Source organism: Neopsephotus bourkii, unplaced genomic scaffold, assembly GCF_033783945.1.
Source record: "Neopsephotus bourkii isolate Nb327-2 ecotype Australia unplaced genomic scaffold, CSIRO-AGI_Nbou_v1 NB_1637, whole genome shotgun sequence".
NCBI lineage: Eukaryota > Metazoa > Chordata > Aves > Psittaciformes > Psittacidae > Neopsephotus > Neopsephotus bourkii.
The window spans coordinates 4,104,772-4,121,407 of record NW_026902112.1 but is presented as its reverse complement, the minus strand read 5'-3'; the positions used below and the strand labels follow the sequence as shown (position 1 = coordinate 4,121,407).

At 38.9% G+C, this 16,636-nt stretch overlaps 1 protein-coding gene across 3 annotated transcripts in view; it reads left to right on the top strand.

Annotated features, from left to right (window-relative positions):
* Positions 1 to 16,636, top strand: part of ASAP1 (ArfGAP with SH3 domain, ankyrin repeat and PH domain 1) — a 145,699-nt gene that overhangs the window by 56,401 nt on the left and 72,662 nt on the right. The gene's annotated exons all lie outside the window — the stretch shown is intronic.

Below are 16,636 nucleotides of genomic sequence, written 5' to 3'. Positions count from 1 at the left end.
TCTGCTTCACTGTTTCTATTATTTCCTTAACATGATTTTTTTCCTTGCTGCCTCTGACTTTGTTAGTTGAATGTCTGTAAAATAATCCCTTATTTGTCGTTCTCAAGCTCTGTCTTTCATCTTTTTATAACTATTGTGAAATGTACCACACAATCACATCCACCATGGGAGAGAATTATCTACAGTTGCCATCACCTACGGTATTATGTTGTTAACTATGGTTTTTATTTGCGTACACTACACAAAGTGCATATAACATTGGCATTAAATGAATCTATTCCTAAATTTTGGAACTCTCTGATTTTGTGATTAACAAGTGTTGCCTTTATGACTATTCAGTATAGAACTAGAGTTTGAATATGTTCCAAATGCAAATGCCTAGAAAAATAGTTCTTTACTGAATCTTCTATTTATATTCCTCATGTGAATGAGCTGGAGGTTTTCTTACTTTCTTCCTCTTGTTCAGGCAGAATACAAATCAGCAATAGGATTTTTTTTTTGCACCATTGCACACGGCTTCCTTTTCTATTGCTCCATTCTATTTGTGTCCTGCCTTTAGCCCTGCTCCAACACAGCCCTTAGCATTCTGTGCAGTCCCAGCTTCCAGAGAACCAAATGATGCGACGTTCATGGAAGCCTGAAAGACTGCAGTTGCCAGGTGTAGGATTTACTCTGCTCTAGCTGCCTGCTGTTAGCTCATAATGAACCAAGACAAAAATAGAATCCAACAATATTCTCTTGTGAATTCACAAATAAAAAGATTTATGATCATGGGAATGAAGGTATCTTTGTTTACTCAGCCCATAGCTGTCCCTAACCAAGGTGAGAAATGGATGGCTGTGGGAAGAGTGCAGAAACAGTATGCAGTGCTATTTGTCTTCGAATGCTCAGAGGGACACTTTGAGCTGGATTTTCATCATGCATACAAGTATCTTAAGGCCAGGTGTCAAGAGGATGGACCAGACTCTTTTCAGTGGTGCCCGGCAACAGGATAAGGGGTGAGGCAGAAACTGAAACACCAGAAGTTGCATCTGAATCTGGGGAAGAATTTTACTCTGAGGGTGGCAGAGCACTGGAACAGGCTGCCCAGGGAGGTTGTGGAGTCTTCTTCTCTGGAGACATTGAAAACCTGCCTGGATGTGTTCCTGTGTAAACTGCTCTGGATGACTGCCTTGACAGGGGGTTTGGATGAGGTGATCTCCAGCAGTCCCTTCCAACCCCAACCATTCTGTGACTCTGTGAAAAGCTACTGCAGTTGAATCAAGACTTACTGGCAGCATTGCTACCATACCTTTTACCGTTTCTATTTTCCTACCCTCAATTTGATTCAAATCTGATGTAAGGTAGAGTTTTGTTGTAGTTTGCCTGGTAGATGTTCACCAATAATTTATTTTTAATTATTGGTCAAAATACTCTCGTGTCAAGGTAGCTACTTCTCCAAGGCAGCATTCCTTGTAATCCACATTGGTAAGCAAAGCTGATCAAAGCTGAAAGCATAGGGCTGGTCTCAGCATGGTGAGTTTCATCAATGTCTGATGTACCAAGATTCTTTCCAAAGCAGTATTATGTATGAAGAAATCTCTGCTAAAAATACTACATTTGAAAGGCCAGGAGCTAGCTTAGTAACAGTGAATTTTTGGTGAAGGATTATGGATTTTATTAAAATGGCTTTCTGAAAAGACTTTATACTTTTAGTACTTCAGTTAGATGCGTTAGTTCAGTAACTTTCCATTCACTGCATAAAGACTGGATATTCCGAAATAATATAAAGAAGTTAGCTGATTCACTCTTGGGTATAGGGCAAAGATACAACATCAAACGTGTCCTTGTGAAGTCTGGCAATAAATCACAGCTTTTCTTTTTCTATGACTGTAAAAACATTCTCTATACATGAAACAATTGGCTTTTGTTCTCTTTTAAGAAATACTGTAAAATAACAAACTTAAACAAGTTATTTAGTTTTAAGTTTAATCATTCCATTTTGCTGGAGCACATCAGTGTAATCTGTGAGATACAGGCTAATGTCTGTCTATATATACGGGCTCTGTATATTTAAAAGCCCGAACGTATGAAATGTTTCATTGGTCTGGTGAACATAATTGTTCATGTAATAGCTTCCTACTTAATTATTGCTAAACCTTTTATAAAGTCTTCCCCTTTCTCTATGTAAATACCCTGTGAGGGTGCTGAGGCGCTGGCACAGGGTGCCCAGAGAAGCTGTGACTGCCCTGTCCCTGGCAGCGTTCAAAGCCACTTTGGACAGGGCTTGGAGCAACGTGCTCTAGTGGAAGGTGTCCTTGCCTGTGGCAGAGGGGTTGGAACTGGATGATCCTTAAGGTCCCTTCCAACCCAATCCATTCCATGATTCTATGATACATAGAGAAATCAATTAATATATAATAGTTATATTTTGGAGTGGCCCCATTTTAACCAAACAAAATGTTACAGTCAAACAACAAAAAAATCTGTTACAAAAGAAGATGTAGTATTTCTGCTCTTTAACTGAGAGCCACCATATTCTCAAATCATGCCATTTCTGTGATAGCTAAAACTGGTACCTCTGTGGCAGGGGGTTGGACCTGGATAACTTTAAGGTCCCTTCCAATCCAAAGGATTCTGTGAAATAGCTTTTGGGGATTCAGCAGTGACATCTGATATTCAGATATGACTAAAACAAAAGCTGTATGAAGGAAGAGGAAAATATGTTCTAGTTTGCTACAGGACTTTTTTTTTTTCTCATTTTTTCTTTTTCTGTTTTTTTCTTCCCCATTTTTTTCTTTTACTGAGGTTTGTCGGTTGCTTAGTGTTGTGCATATATGGTTATCTACTGGTGAATTCTTTTTCATTGCTGCTTACATATCAGAAATACCATTAGTGAGTGGAAGAACAGCTGAGCTGGGATAGTCCAGGAGTTGATGAAAGCCTAGGATCTTTTCTGACAGTGCCAGCAGCAGATGACAAGAGAAGAGTGTAGGAAAAGGGCAAAGATGCACGGACACCTTCTCCAGTATGATATCTCCATTAACTTGCAGCTCAGGATATGGCAGAACAAAGGTGTTAAATTTATATTTAATGGCCATGCTGGATTTCTCTTCCATTACTTTATCCCTTCCTCCCCTCCCCCCCTTTTTTTAAGTGTATAAAATTTTAGAATCCAAAAGGAGTTCCACAGCTTGTCCTGTGCAGTGCAAAGCACTCTGCTTTTCTAGTTTTTAGGTTTTTAGTTTGAATTTGTTACCTACTGATTTGTTTAACGTCCTCTGCCCTTTGTGTCAGAACAGACTGTGTTCAGCCATTGGATGCCCACTTCTCTTTGCCATTTGGGATTTTTATAAGCCTGTGAGGTCAGGCAGGATGCTCAGCCTTTGTCTTGTCATGTGCTTGTCGCCAAGAGAAGCACTTTGTGCCTGCTTCAGAGATCTGAAGGGTTGCACTTACTGTGAGAGGTAATGGGGAGGAGAAGGTAGGACTTTAGCAGGGGCTGCTTTGTGAAAGGAAATACAAGATTTCGTATTTCAAGCTACTGTCAATTTCTTAACAACTTTTGTTCCACCACTTAGTGTTTTCTTTCTATTTAGCTCTCTGTCAAGGCCAGCTTCTGGCCTTTTAAACTCACCTTTACTAAATAACTCTTTCCACCTGAGTAAGGATCATACTGAGAGGAAGTGCTACTTGCTTGGAGGGTGATGTGTGGTGTAGTGCATAAATGGTCTTTTGAAAGTAGCAGGAGGTATTTAAACTAAGTTACTAGAGAGTTAATAGTACAGCACACTAAAAGTTGCCTGAAGTGCTTTTTAGATTTGGCTTGAATTGGTGTCATCAAGTACAGTAATTCTGCAAATGTAAAACTTCAGTCCATGCTTCAGCAATGGGTTAAGCACTTGTGAAGATCATGAGAAAAGGCATCATGAGCTCCACTTAGATACTGTAGTTTTAAATAGTTGAATTTCTGAGGGGTATAACCATTTTAAAATCAAGAGAAAGAATGTGAGATTCTAAAAGGAGATCTGTGGCCTGAGTCACCCCTGCTGGAGAAGGAGGAAATTGGATTTAACTCCTACATGTGTGAATGTTGCTGCTTTTTCACAGAGTTGGTTTCTAAGCACCCAAGTTTTACAGTCTCAAAGTGTATCTTCACAGATCACAAGTAGGTGGATTGCAAGGGATGCAGTTGGGGTGGAACAGATCTTACTGTAGCTGCAATATTAAAGATCATCTGTCTTCTCAGGCTACGGTCACATAATCTATTTCAGTCTAAGCTCATGCATCTAAGGGTAGAGCCACCATGTGTGTGGCTGCCCTCCTTTGTGCTGGCCGTAATGCGACAAAAAAGGCAGTTCTCATCTGATCTTATTCCTTGACTTTGTGATTTTCTAATCAGTAGTGTGCTGGTGCACAGAGTGTAGTGGGAGTAGTGACTGATTGGCAGAGGGAAATGGGAAAACCACCTCTTTCAGGTCCTGTGGAGCTACCGCACACTCCTCACAAGTCTGCAGGGTTGCCTGTTGACCTGTTGCTTCTGATCATAATATACTAGCTGGAATGTGGAATGCCATTGATGTTAATCTTCGTTTGCTTAACCTTTTAATCTTTCCTGTCCAAATATTCATAATATTACAATTTTTCTATGCATTTGTTCTGTGTTCCAAATAGAATCTTTTAACCATATGCATACATTTAGTGTATATTGCAAGACTATTGTATTATTACAATAGTATGTTGTTTATAATAAATATTTATATAGTCAGTATATATTAATTTAGTGTACATTACAAGACTATTGTATTTCATAGAGATATAAAGCAGCGGAAGAGGTATTTTCTAAGGAAAAGGAGAAAATTACACCTTCATTCGTATGCCTCCTCTGAATTAAATTGCATTTGGAGGTTTTAATTTTTTATTAAAAAATAAACTGAAGAAGCTACAGAAATCTAAAAATTAAACTCTTTCCAGCTAAGTAAAAGTGTTGATGAAAAGCTGATACATTCATTGATGATAACATTGTGTTATATCCCATATGTTGTTTGTAGCTTCTTTGCAACCTTGCAAGAGCTACTGTGCCCTAACTTAAAATACTGCAGCCTACTAATCTCCTGTTGTTCCCATACCTCAGTCTGTCTGGTTTTTATGTGCAGTCATTCAACCATTGTATGAGCTTCTTGAGTATCTTTAAGACTGATGTTGATGTGTTAATTTTATATAAGGACTAACTGCATCCATTAGGATTAGCTAATATGACTGTTAAAGTGGGTGGAATTTATGTATTGCTTTTGAGAACCAAGGTAACTTGAAAATAAATGCCATAAACTAATGACTTAAACATTAGTTTTAATATTGTGCTGGGGGGGGGGGGGGATTGTGTAGTTTAAAAATCATTGGAATAAAATATGAATAGCTCGGTGTTCAATTAAAGAGAGTTTCCTATATAATTCCTACTCCTGGGGGTGTGTGTGTGTGTGTTTAAACTATGCTATTGCTTTATCCTATGTTTAAGCATAACCTATATTTTCTAGTTACATATTATACAAGAATGAAAGGCTACATGGTAATCATCAGCTTTGTCCATGCACCCCTGTTATCCTGTGGTAGCAGTCTTGTTTTTCATGAGCTTTCTTGATCCTGAATCATACATTGGATTCCTTATTTTAGAGTAGAATATTGCCAACCTGTATGCTTTTGAAGTGATATATATCCTCTTCAGCTGTAAGACTGCTGTTTAAAAAAAAAAAAAAAAAACAAACCTAAAACCCAACAATATTTTCCTTCTCAGTGGTGTTTTCCAATTCTTCCTGTATACAAAAGTGTTATTTCCAACCTTTGCTTTGCCCTGAGTGCTTTAGTTTATATTCTGGCTAATCCTGTGGGATATGCCATTTGATGATTCACTGAAGCTGATTCTACTCTCGCCTTCCTTGATTTTTCTTGCAGAAGACAAGTTTCAGGGATCCAGGGTGTTAAATCCCCTCATATAAGTAGTAGTCTGAAATAAGGATGTAGGAATGCCTCTTCCAAAGGGGAAGATGAGAGTAAGCAGACCGAAAACCTACTTTCCATACAATATTTAATGTCACAAGGAAATGATTAACTGGTTGGTGGTGGTGGTTATTTTTTTTGTGGGTTTTGGTGTTTTCTTGGTGTTTTGTTGGGGTAGTTTTTTACTTCTGGCAAAATAAACTAGAAGTCAAGAGCTGCTGCTAGAATGTGGCTGCTACTGAGTAAACTGCTATTGCCGTTAGTAGAGCAAGAATATTGATTTTGGAGAAGTTAATGCTCATTGCTGTGTTCAAAGTCTGTTATATGTATGATTCACTATGTGGATTATGTACAAGGCCTATGTTTCATCTGACAAGTATTATTTTACAGAGCAGGGTTTATTGCACAGGTATTTGATAGTCAGGGTGGGTGTATGCCTGGGAGTCCAGCATAAGTGTTAGCAGGAGTGATTTAAGCCCTGGCTTGAGGAAGAAAAGAATCATTGTGCATGGTCTTCTCTAGTTCTACTGAACCTGAACATTCTACTTTGGTTCTGTGTATATGGGCAAGTTGTTGTCTTTGACTAAAGTTTTGCTTTTGAATCTGTGGAATTTGAATGCTTTTGAAGCTCCAGGTCCTCAAACAGTTGCTTCTCTCCCATCTAAGACTTTTCTGTTCTTGAAAACTCTGGTTTTGGATAATTTGCATGAGCTCTTTCACTGTGCCTCCCAAAATGATTAAAGAATGTAATTGAGAATTGTCATAAAATTAAGGGATGAGGGGGGGTAAGGAGGCAGTTAAATTCTCCCTGGCAAAACAGTTCTTTGTTCAGCTACTTGCAAAACTGTATATGAATGTGTCATTATTTGTATTACCAACATTCAGTTAAATCTGTGATCAGACAAATCAGTTGCATTTTCTAAATGGAAGACTGTAGGTATTTTTGTATCTGACAGTAAGTGTTTTATGTTATTGCTAGTGTAATTTAGGTGTGTTTAGGATCGTGGATGTAAAACATGTCTGAAGATTAATATTAAGAAAATGTATAGAATATTCTCTAAGGGCTTCTCTTCTCTAATACAGTCTTAAAAGAGAACTAGCGTGGGACTATTTTTACCCAACACAATACTATGTTGAAAGATGCTGTGAAGTAAGTAGCAGTTTCCTTTTAAAGCACTCGTACTGTTGCCTAACATACTGGAAATTACTGCTCAATACATATAAATGTCATTATAGTTTTAAAGCAATACCTTTAAAATCTGTATTTGAAGTGTTCTTCTTATTGAAGGGAAAGTGGTAGCTTCTGTGTTGCCCCAATTACTTTGTCGGGTCATGTACACAGTTTGGGCAAATTAAGGATTTCAGTGGTGCTGGTATATCATTTTCTTTCTACTTGATTGATTGCTGCAGCTTATGCACTTGTATGGAAGTCAGAAGTTCCTGTCTAGGTTTAACTGGTCAGTGCTCATCATGTGTGCTAACCCCTTCAAACAAACCCTGGAGAATCTAATTGAACAAGTGGCTTTCCTTTAGGTTGGCTATCCCTTCTTGTTCCACTGGATTTCACTTGGATATTGAGAAAGCAGATCTCACTCTGGTTTTCAGTAGTATATAGAATGATTATACTAATAAAAGCATACATCATTACATAATATGTATTGCTTATTTATGGGATGGGGTTTTTTGGCCTATCTTGCACTTTAGGTCTGTTGGTTTCTTTACCACGGCAAAGATGAGATGTGCGTCTTAGTTTTCTAATGCCTATTGCACATTGATCAAAAGGAGTGAAAGGTGATATAGGAGGAGGAGGTTTTTAGATGAGGCTTTTATTAAAGTTTTAGAATTGAGTATTCTGATTATCATGTTTCCTGTTCTGTAATTTCCCCTCCCTAAATTAAGTGTTCAGAGAATACATTTGTATTGAAGAGCAGGACATGGAAGTTCAAGCTTAGCTTTAATGCTGCACATCTCAATTATGCTGTTGTGATTACTTTCTTTTTTTGGAAGGAGAGATTCAAACCCCCTCTTGTGCATTTTTTAAATCGGCTCTAGCCAAAATCTAATCAGAGCTCCTGCTATTTATTGTAAATCTTGATTCCATTTTTAACTTTTGCCTTAAAAAACAACAGAGAATTGAATGTTTGCTTATTTTCTAGAATACTGATACTTTGTTGTTATTCTCCCTCCTGCTGTTGTCCTATAGTGTCAGTCTACATTATGCACTGTAAGAAGAATTAGATGGTAGACTCTCCTTACTGGTCATCTGAATGCAGCTCCAAATTTCATAGTAAGCGGTGGTTACAGCTTTAACGTGGTGTAAGATTGAAGTCTTATTGAGCCTGAGCATTACTTTGAGTAACAAAATGAAACTGAGATAAGCAGTGTCCCAGAATGCTGTATAGTTTGCGAAGGTCTGTGTTCTACACAGAATAATACATTTCAGGTTAATACAATACAGAGTAATGTATTTCCCCTGGACTTTGAAAAAAGCTTCAGGAGAGGTTTGTAGAGCACAGGGACAGAATAGGCTTTTATGTCTTAGGTTGTTGAGATCATTCCCTTTGTGATTTTCAAGCAGTACTTGGTAACTGCTGACATGGGCAAGGAGGATCAACTTGGAGGAAAAAAGATAGACAATATGCCATGGCTACTAAAAAGTAGAGCACAACATAACTGCTAATTTTTAAACATGGGAGCATGTATCACGTAGGCAACTGTTCTGTTTGAGTCCTGTGCGACAGCTTGCTAGTGCTGTGCAGCTTTAACACTAGCGAAAGTTGTGGGTGCAACTTGGGAATCTTGTTCAGTGTTATCATAGGAGGTGTGGACCTGGCTATGTATTTGCTAGTTTCTGAGCTTTAGCCATGTTTTACCCCATTAATATGTTAGTGAGTGCTGCTGAAGTAAGAAATAGATTAGATTGTGTTGTAGTGACATGAAAACTGAAGTTTTCTTCACTGCTTTTGCCGTCTGAGGCTTGTAATTAGTAGGAGTAAAGCTGCCCTGTCTAATGCAGTGAGTTTGGATGTAATGAATGGTAACTGTTCAACTGCTCAGGTAATTCAAGGTACACAGTTACCAGTGTAAGGGTATTATTTCCACTAGGAAGCTGTGGCTGCCCTATCCCTGGCAGTGTGTTCAAGGCCAGGTTGAAAACTGGTCTACTGGAAGGTGTCCCTGCCTGTGGTAGGGAATTGGAACTGGATGAGCTTTAATTGTCTCTCCCAGGCCAAATCATTATGTGATTCTGTGGTATTTATCACCATGCTTAGTTTCTACCCAGTGCAAGTTGTGCCTGTGGGGAAAATTTTCTGTCTGTCACTGGCTGTTTTCAAGTGTTGTCACTAGTTGTGGCCATTTCAGCGTCTCCTACACAACAGAAGGTAGAAAATGAATGTGTTCTGTGTCATCATTTTATCTGGAAACAAATCTCATTTTATTTTTCAGTTACCTCCTAAAGGTACCTTGTGCACAAAATGAGCTGAATGCAGAAATGTAACTCAGCTGAGAACCTAAAGAAGGAACTTTCCCAAATACTGTTAAGTGTTCCCAAATGTGCCAGAATGTGCACAAGATCAAATAGCTGTTCCATGCTCATTAGGAAAAATGTGATGCTATCTTCATTTCATCTAGAAATAACCACATATAGATAGCAATTAGTATCTATGTTCAGAAAAGGCTTTGGGTGGGAGTCTGATTGCAAAGAGGAATCCAGAGGTCAGTTGTCAAAACCAATTGCCATTAGCAATACTGGACTTTTTAGAGGTTTTACAGCAATATCTACTCAGCTTCCATTTGAGTAATGCTTGAAGAATAATTTGGTGACTATTATTTTTGCAGTTCTCTAGAGACTACACAGAGGAGCTTGCTCATCTAATGTGACCTTTACAGCACTGAAGGGCTGATGATATTTCTTACATAGGCCAGCTAAGAGGGAGGCTGTTGCATTGCATCAGGCCCTGTAACTGACAGTAGATGTGAGGGAAGTTCAGCTAATGGATCGCTGTTAAGCTTTGGCATTACCTGAAAAGAAGGATTTACTGGAAAAAATGTGTTTCCTAAATTTGATTACTGATTGGTTATGGTTAAAAACTCCAGTTTGGATGAGGCTTTGAGCAACCTGGTCCAGAGGAAAGTGTACCTCCCCATGGCAAGGCGGTTGGACCAAGATGATCTTTAAGGTGCTTTCCAACCTAAACCAGTTTGTGATTCTATGAAAATTCTTGAAGCTTCCAATTTTCAGGGAAACCACAATTTTTAAAAAATACATTATCTTTTAATTGGTCTCATTGGGAGTAGCTGGTGCATGATAGTGTACGAGGTGATGTTGGCAACAGTTATTACAGTGCCAAGTGCTTACTGATTTTGTTTGTTTTCTCTCATTTGGATCCTTTTGGGGTCTTTTACAGGAAGGGAGTAAGTGTCTTTAGAAAATTCTTAACCAGTCCCCTATTTTTGTCATGTAGACATGTGTTGAGGCCAACAGTTGGAAACAGACTTTGCCAGTACAAATTGAGCGAGGAGGGGGGGACAGGAAGGATGGTTTGAATTGCTTCTCCACATACAGAATGAAGTGAATTTGGTAGTCTGCTCCTGTCTGAGTGGGTAAGCTACAAGGGGCCAGCACCTGACTTTTATCTTCTCCTTTGGTTGTATTTCACTGGGGAAATGGTGGGGTTTTGTATTGTTGCAGTTTCTGTGGCATGTAATAATTTAACACGCTATCTAATCTGCGTTTGTTATCCATCTGATGAATTTTGGATTTTATGGTGAAGGAAACTGATCCTGGTGCTGAAGAGCCATAACTTCGTACAGTGCCATTGCTCTGCCTTGTTGTATGGGCACTGTGACTAGGACTTGATCAGACAGTAACTGTATTTTCCAGTGCAAGCAACAGTAACTGTGAGTCACTTCTGTGCCAGGCTTTAGATCAGTGTGTGAATTGGGAAGTGAAAGACTTACTGCTCATAGTCCCTTGAAGTCAGTGTGTCATCTGTGTATTCTCTATAAAATAATGAATCTTGTATCTGACAATACCTGTGTCACTACAAAGCATGTGTATACCCATTTGTGTTTATAACCTCAAATATCTTATACTTCACATTTACTGCTTGGTGTTTTAATATAGGAAAATGTATTCTTAAAATACATGCAGGGGTTTTGTCCTGGGTGCACAGACTGTTTATGCTCTCATAGCCTTCCAGATTCTCTCATGGGCTTGTCCTATGTAAAACACTGTAATTGTTTAAAACACTTCTGTTTTGGTATATTACTTTTGTGGGTGGGTTTTAGTAGTGGTAGGATATGGAATTATTTTAGGGCAGACTTCCTCCAAATGGGGTGAAATTCTAAACCTTCTATGATACGAGGATGAGCAGTTTGTTCCAGTTGGAAAATGCGTCTCTGGGTAATAATCTACTTGGAGGAATTAATAATGTATGCTGGCATATTAATGTGATTGTCAGTGCCTTGAGCCACTGTCTTTATAAGGCTGAATCAGAAATCAGTGGGGTTTTTCCTCTTGAAATTATAAAGGTTTTCAAGGTGCACAAAACATGTTTGATTTTTTTAGTAGACTGAGTGGGCTGAAGGGGCCATAGCACCCTCTGTGTAAATGTGTGTCTGCTTCTGGGATCATACTGATTTATAGCAGAGTTAAATTTAATAAGTACATGAACTGCATTTGTGATCAGTTTCTGTAACAGTAGTTTTACATCAATCAAGAGAGGAAGATATTTGTGTTGCTTGATCAATCCTTTTAATATTTATTTGGAATAACTACATCAGATAGTCTGAAGTATGATGCCTGGTATATAGACTTTGATGTACGTATGCATACATAAAAATACATACATATTGGTATCTACCCACATGTATGCACACAAATATACATGTATGTATACATAATGGAAAGACAGAAGGTTCTAAAGAAACAATGTGGTCTATCTGAACATGAGTTTGCAGTTTTTAATACATCAAAGGCTGAGAACAATCCAGAATGGAGCACTTCACATGCTGCATGGTAGTAGTTTCTGGTGTAAAATTCAGTAGCTATTAAAACTGGCCCAAGAATAGAAACACCCTTTACTGAGAAGAGGTCAGGTTTTAAAGGGCAGAAGAGAGGCAAAAGCAGTGTCTGCAGGGCTTTGCCTCATCTCAGAGAGAGGACTGCAGCGTGGGTTATGGGATGTAAGCATACCCCTTTTCTGACCTGCTGCTGACGTGTGTGCTGTGTCATGCTGGTAAAAGTATATGTGCAGCTACACAGTTACGTACATCAGTGATCCATTGGTAGGACTCGCCTTCCTCCTCCGCTGGATTAATCTGGTTTTGTTTTTTCAGGTGGACAAGTTTTTCAGTTTTTATATTTGTATGAATAGCTATCAGTAAATGTACATGTTGAGAAGGAGGGTGCTGTAAGAAGCCTTGCCTCTGAATGTGAAATGGTCATTCCAAGTACAAATCGCTGTCAATGTGCATGCTCGATGGAAGGTGAGCTACATCCACAGTGCTCATAAGGAGCCACTGTTTTTCCTGGAGCTAAGGTCATCCAGCAGTGTTTGAACTGGGTCACAGTGTGTAGCCAACATGAGTTCTTTGGTATGAAGAAGAGGCACCACTTTCTTCAGTAGTACAGATCTGAATGAGGTTGGTGGTTTGAAACTGCAGTCCAGGTTCAAAGTAGTTGAATTTTAACCGAAAGAGAAATGAAATCTAAGGTGACTTTCCGGGGGGGTTCCAGGCTGATCTTTCATGATCAGGATGTTTTCTTACTGAGCATAAGCTTCAATGTAAGGGAATGCAGCAATATGAAACCTTGACAGGGCGTATGTCGGAGATCATGTGTGGCAAACCTGCTATGCATGAGGGGCAAGGAGTTTTCCTTGTTTAATTTTATATTGGCAGACTAAATAGAATAGGGTTTGTTTTTTTCCTTAATTTCTTCATTAATATATGTCAGGATTTTTTGTGAACCCTAATTTTGCATTATTTTAAATAAAGCTTTAAATAAAGCTTGTCTCACAGATGACTGGTGTCAAGAATAAAGCTTTGTTCATCCAAGAGGTAGTAAAGCTGTGTTGCAGGTACCTTTACTAGATTATGTCTTTTCAGAATGCATAAGTTGATATGAAAAGGATCTCTCAGAGAAGTTAAAAAGGCCTCTGGGAGCTGGTATCACAGAAATGAAGAAAGAAGCATTTTCCAGGGTGATAAGGAAGAGTTCAGTACTTAGGAAGGTAGGAAGGGGATTGCATCTGAATACCTAGAGACTGTCACAGAGACTCCTTGGTTCTCTAAGGCATTGTAATTTTCAGTAATGTGTCCCTTTTACTGGAAGATCAGGCTTTGTGTTTTCAGACATGGGGAGTAAAAATATTTAGTATTCTGAATGCTGGAAAATAAAATTAATGGCTACACCAAGGTGTGCTTTCCCCCTAAAAGGGGGAAGCAAGGGCTGTTCTGTCTAATTTAACATACTTAAAAGGTAACTTTACTCTGGAGTAATAATTGAATTGAGCATTGAGTGCACCTTAATTCCTTTACAGCAGAGTGCAGCTAAAAGTCATTAGCAAATGACATTCAAAAGGAATGTGATATACTTGGACACAAGCTGACTACAGTTACATAAAACAAAAAACAACCATCAAAACACCCCCACATAAACCCAGTCCAAACCCCCCTAGGTAACAGCTTGTGTGTACCTAGAATCCTATGTAGGCTTGGGTTTCCACTGCAGTAGGCATTCCACATACTGCCCAGGTATTGGGTTATAAGTGTGCATGGGTGTATGTTTTTGTCTAAAAGAAGAACTAGTTCACATAAAGTTCCTATTTGAATATGAAAGCACAAGGTTGACCTGTGATGTTATTCTGACTTAGATCACTGGCTCCTTCGGGCAGTGGATGTCATCTCTGTGTATCACTTCATCATTGATGGCTCTTAAAATAATGAATGCTCCCTTCCTCTTGCTCCCACACTGGTGATTAAGTTTAATTTGATAGCAGATCCAATTTGAAAGATTTTTCTAGTCCATTTGTCCTAGACTTCTAGATTGATAACATTAGGAACACGTACCATCTTTCTTGGAGTTTTTGTGTTTGTTTCCTCTCCCTGAGTATCCAGTTTGCTTCAATATTAGAATTTAGTACAAAGCTTTATCTCTGAAATCTCATCAGTGTTAATGGTTGTCTTTTTTCCAAGATACTTGCTTCAAATTCTTAGGATATCCTGCATTCAAACTCTCCAAGGACAAGTGAATCATATTTTTTCTGGTCACTGAAGATGGAGAGAACTTCAGTAGAAATGTATAACAGCAGTCTGGCATAGCATGCAGACAGAAGTAAAAGCTTTTGACAGTATTTGCAAAGGAATCTAAGGAGAATCACCTGCTGTGCACTGTCTGGAAAAGGAACACAGCGTTCTTAATTTATTAAACTCAAAAAAATTCTGTCAAGGTGGAAGTCAAATAAAATCCACAATTTTACTGGCAGCAAAAGAAATAATGGCATTTGCAATTCTGAGTGTTTGACTCTGTTGTTCTGCTGCAAATTGAAAACTAGAGATAAATAGTATTAGAAAGAATTTTAATTCTGTGGTTCCAAATTTTCTAGTTTTAAGTACTGAGGAAGTGGTGTAATGTGAGAATATGATGGTTCTTAAAGAACAGAAATACTGCATCTTTTTTTGTAACAGATTCTTATGTGGTGTTCAACTGTAACATTTTGTTTGGTTAAAATTGGATCACTCCAAAATAAATTAATTGGTTTATCTAGATATGATAGAATCCCAGACTGGTTTGGGTTGGAAGAGACTTTAAAGATCATCCAGTTCTAACTAACCCCTTGCCATGGGCAGGGACACCTTTCACTACAGCAGGTTGCTCCAAGCCCCATCCAACTTGGCCTTGAACGCTGCCAGGGATGGGGCAGCCACAGCTTCTCTGAGCACACTATGCCAGTGTCTCACCACCCTCACAGGGAAAAACTTGCTCATAATATCTAATCTGAATCTACACTGAGCTTAAAGCTGTTCCCCCTTGTCCTGTCCCTACATATGTCTCCATGTAAGATGTCTCCAGTTTTCTTGTAAGCCCGCTTTAGGTACTGGAAGATGCTTTAAGGTCTCCCCAGAGCCTTCTCCTCCCCAGGCTGAATAACCCCAACTGTCTCAGCCTGTCCCCGTAGCAGAGGTCATCCAGCTCTCTGATCGTCTTTGTGGCCTTCTTTAGATTCACTCCAACAGCTCCACATCCTTCTTATGCTGGGGCCTCCAGAGCTGAACACAGTAGTGTAGGTGGGGTCTCACGAGAGCTGAATAGAGGGAGAGAATCCCCTCCCTTGACCTGCTGGTCATGCTTCTTTTGATGCTGCCTAGCATTTGATTGGCTATCTGGGCTGAAAGTGCATGCTTCCAAGTCATTATTTAGCTTCTTGTCAACCATCATCCCTAAGTCCTTCTTCTCGGGGGTGTTCTCAATCCATTCTCCACCCAATCTGTATTTGTGCTGTGGAGTGTAAGTGTACATACAGTGAAACACTCACTTGAACTTACGTAGGAGTGTTATTCTCATGTGTGACCATCTCCACTGTTTAACACTCCAGTTGACCTGGAGCTCCTGCTGTGGGGTTTTTGGTTTTATTTTAAGCTTCAGTGTCCAGTGCAATGTACTGAAATCATCTCAGCTTTGATAGTGAAAACTCTGCTCAGTGGTTATGCTTTCAGTCATAGTGTTGCTGGTAGTATCCCTCTATGGTGATGTGCATCCTGCTATGGGAGTAGCTGCCATTCTGCCTTAGTGTGCCAGTCTTCAGGTACCAGACCCACAGGAGCTCTAAGCTTTAAACAGTTTGGATAATATTCTACCCCAGGGTCTCTGCAACAGGAACTTTGTCATCTACAGCAGTGAACAGGCACAGCTGGGCTGCTACTCCCAACGGTAATCCTGAGTAGAAGTTCTCCAATCTTCAGTGATTCGGACGTAAATATAATATGGCAAATGCTTCGAGCTTCATTAAAACTTGAGGTTATTAATCTGATGTTGCTTTCAGTGATGGGGAATTGCATATGACCTAAATGGGAAAAAAAAACAAACAAACTAGGAAATGATTTAAGCATTTCTGTGTATGTTCTCTGTGGATAGCTTCAGTGAAATTAACTGGATTGCTGTACATGGGACCTGCTCAGGACAATAGCTTTTAAATTTATTAATTCCATAAGTCTAGGCTAATGTTTGCTTTGTTTTTATTTTTTTTTGCTTTATCATAATAGTTGTTTCTCATGCTGATTTGATGCCTTACTCAGATTGGGAGTGGGTAGGGAGGAGTGACCTTGCTTAAAAAGGAAAGTACCTAAACAGCTAATCCTGAATTCATCATTGCTTAGTAACATTTCAGTTTGGATTTTGAAACTATTGCAGAGAACTTGAAATTCAGAATTACGGAATCCTGAAAATACATGTTTGACTGTTATAATAAATATTTCCTTTCAGTCACGTTATGCTGCACAAAATCACATCTTAGTCCTTTTGATATTTTTCATCTGCTCTATTTCTAAAATTATCTGTTGGAGTTTAGTGCAAGAGGTTAGTGTGATAATCTGTGTCTATAATTGGAAGACTATTACTATGGGAAAACCACAGAAGTTAACAATTAGCTTAGTAGAA